At 29.1% G+C, this 2,847-nt stretch overlaps 1 non-coding gene across 1 annotated transcript; it reads right to left on the bottom strand.

Annotated features, from left to right (window-relative positions):
* Positions 1–2,228: 2,228 nt before the first annotated feature.
* Positions 2,229–2,354, bottom strand: LOC121983639. Its single transcript, XR_006112660.1, has one exon. It is a non-coding gene; the product is annotated as a small nucleolar RNA snoR86 (small nucleolar RNA).
* Positions 2,355–2,847: the final 493 nt, after the last annotated feature.

Here is a 2,847-nt window from a genome sequence, read left to right as displayed (position 1 = left end):
CGTCTTGCAATAAATTCAAATCAAGAGATGAAAAAGCTAACGAAAATATGGAACAGTTTACAATGCTGTGGAATCTAAGGCTGTAAATCGACAACTGAACATTCGTGAATAAACTTAGTTCATTTTAGCATTGGATTGTGTGGTTATCGAAATAAATTTAAACATTCCAAAATTAGACTCTATTTGTTTACAGCCAGGGATCTATACAAAAGCTTCCAATGGGACATTCAGTTGTTTTTTAAGGCGACATTAGAAAATTAAGTGATTTAATTAATTTACTTACTGTAAAAGGCCCTACAGAATTTTATTGGTAATAAATAATTCAAAGAAATTATACAGTTTTGGTCTATATAATGCAGTCAGTGAGTACAATATACATTGTCTGATAAATTTTGGTCAGCCAATTAACTTATTGTTATCTACTGAATTTCATTTAAAGAATTTATAATAGTAAAATTTCTATGCTGGAAGACCGTTATGGATTCAAATTCAATCCCTTTATGAATTAGGGTTTTATCTTTAATAAGTTTTTTTGATTTCAACAATACTTTTCTCTATCACATAGTTAACGGATATTTCATTTTGTCCTCCAATATTACATATTCATTTTATGTTTTCATTTTTAAAATTTAAGAATTATATATAATTTAAATTTATATAAAAAATTTAGATAAAATTGATATATGGATGGTATATGTAGCCAAACTATTTAAAATCATAAACAAAGACACTATTGCACTCTAGATTGTTACATAAACTTAAACCGTCAATATCAACAAATGAACACATATGACGAATCAATAAATTTCAAAGAGCAAAATGTGAGCTAGCTTGTAAATTTAAAGTAATAAAGATCAAGGTCTGATGTAATAATATTAATTAAAATTGTTATATGAAATTACTATAGTTAAAAATTAAAAATAAAGACATGAAATAACTTAATTTTTTCTAAACATATGACAAAAGGTTATTCGCTCGCCCCCACACCTCCGTCAATCCGTCCCTAAACCAACATAGAAAAGATAAATCACAAATGACTATTAACCATTAGTACAAATGACTAAGACATGAGAAAGATTATGTTCAGTTACGTCAAATTTTGATCCCAAGACCTCATGTAACAATACCTCATGTCTTAATCATTGCACCACCATGAAAAGACCAATTTTTTCTAAACAGATCAATGATGTTCTCATTAATGAATTTAAATAGTTTAGGTACTTATAATAGTTTTAGCAAAATTCATATTATAGGATTTTAAATTAATTAGAATTCACAAACGAATACATATACAAACTCCTTAGTTGTATTAAAGTGTCATTCTATATGCTATTAGTTTTGCTATAAGAGTCAAGGAGGTCATCTAATAATTTTGATACATGCCCTCCCTCAATTAGTTTAAAGAATTACAATGAAATATCTTTAAATTGTAAAAATTATATGTTAAATAATAAAAATCATTTTAGCAAATGTTAAACTAAAACACATAAAATAGTAGATTTTTTTTTCTTTATCAAACAAAATTAATATGTATTTGATGAAACTACCAATCTTATTATAAAAAAGGCATAATTTAAAATAGTCAGCCCTATTTTTTAAAAAACATTCATCCTTATCTCATATTTTCCTGTTTTTATTTTCTTAAATTTATTTATTTTCTCATTTTAGGGTACGTAGACCTTTATCTCGCCTTTTCTTCCTCGTAGAGCAAATTTCATCTACCATTTTCAAAGCATCAATTTTCTCCTTTGTCGTATGGATAATCATGCAATTAGACTTTTACCATCATCAAAATCAAGATGCAAGAACCAAGTACAAATCACGGCATAGATATTTCTTACATGAAAAGAAATTTAACACAGAAAATTCGAAACAAATCGATCGTAACAAGCGAAAATAGCAGGTCGCCAAAAAAAGAAAACCTTTCTTTAAAAAAAAGTAGATAAACATGTAATTAGATTGTAATCATCATCAAAATCAAGATTGAATAACGGAGTAATGAAGCACAGAATCACAGCATAGATGTTCCTTGCATGAAAACGAATTTAACACAAAGGAAATTTGAAACAAATCGATCGGAACAAGAGTAAATAGCAGATCGCCAAAAAAGAACTAGAAAAAACCTTCTTTAAAAAAAAAAGCAGATAAAGTACCAAGGAGATGATTTAGGGGCAAAAAGGATTCCATGAGATCCAGCATAAGATGAAAGAAAACCATAAGAAAATAGAAATGTAGCAGCTTGTTCGAGGCCATCATCAAAAAGGGGCATTTGAGTGGCACGGAGAACTGCCATCAGCTCGATCTCGCCAACCTTCAATGCAGAAATCGCCATCAGGAACAAGGCGCTTCCGCTCTGCAAATTGGCTTCTCTAATCTTCCCATCAATAACCACTCAAAGATCACAAGCGATGAATACAAACGAAAACAAATAAACATAAATCTTATGGATGGAGATGGATCAGAAGAAAAACGAACAGTATGAAACACGATAAGAGGGAGATTGGAAGGAGGCGTGAAATCCTTTGCGAGTATATGCGTGTTTATATAGACCCGATGTCGGGCATAGAAACCGTAACCCTAATTTAAAATATTATGGGCCGGCTGACAAATAAATTGGGCTGAATTGTCTGACCCAAAACAATTTCAGATTCTTTTCCCCTCTAATTGTTCCGATAAAAAGTTAAAATAAAAAAATAAAAAATTATACATTTTATTTTTAAATTATTAAATCATTCGCTAATTTTTCAAAATACTCTTCCGCCCATATCTTTTCACCTTCCTTTCAGTTTCAAAAATAAGTATTTAATTTAGTAATTTTAAATATAAGATAGTTAATTTAAATATTTG

The sequence above is a fragment of the Zingiber officinale genome, chromosome 5A, assembly GCF_018446385.1.
Source record: "Zingiber officinale cultivar Zhangliang chromosome 5A, Zo_v1.1, whole genome shotgun sequence".
In the NCBI taxonomy this organism is placed as follows: Eukaryota; Viridiplantae; Streptophyta; class Magnoliopsida; order Zingiberales; family Zingiberaceae; genus Zingiber; species Zingiber officinale.
The sequence above is the reverse complement of the archived record's forward strand: the minus strand, read 5'-3'. Positions and strand labels throughout refer to the sequence as shown.